The sequence below is a fragment of the Penaeus monodon genome, chromosome 32, assembly GCF_015228065.2.
Source record: "Penaeus monodon isolate SGIC_2016 chromosome 32, NSTDA_Pmon_1, whole genome shotgun sequence".
Lineage (NCBI taxonomy): Eukaryota > Metazoa > Arthropoda > Malacostraca > Decapoda > Penaeidae > Penaeus > Penaeus monodon.
The window spans coordinates 6,537,182-6,537,429 of NC_051417.1; the positions used below are offsets into that span (position 1 = coordinate 6,537,182).

General features: G+C 28.6%; 1 protein-coding gene across 1 annotated transcript in view; it reads left to right on the forward strand.

Moving 5' to 3' along the window:
• Positions 1-248, forward strand: part of LOC119593525 — a 4,845-nt gene that overhangs the window by 1,038 nt on the left and 3,559 nt on the right. The window lies entirely within an intron of this gene.

Genomic DNA, 248 nt, shown 5'->3' on the forward strand with positions numbered 1-248 from the left:
AAAACATAGCAATAATTGTATGCGCTTGAATAAGTATTTTCCTTTTGTTATAATTTCAAGGTTTTAAACAGCAATGGACAAATGCATTTTAGTGTGTCCATGTGTTTGTGTATGTATTATGATTGTGGATAATAACTAGTAAATATAATTTTTGCTAATACATATTCCTAATTATCTATATAAACCGTCAACACACAACAACGAACCACACAATGATTTTGTACGCTCAACATTGCTTTATTATCACA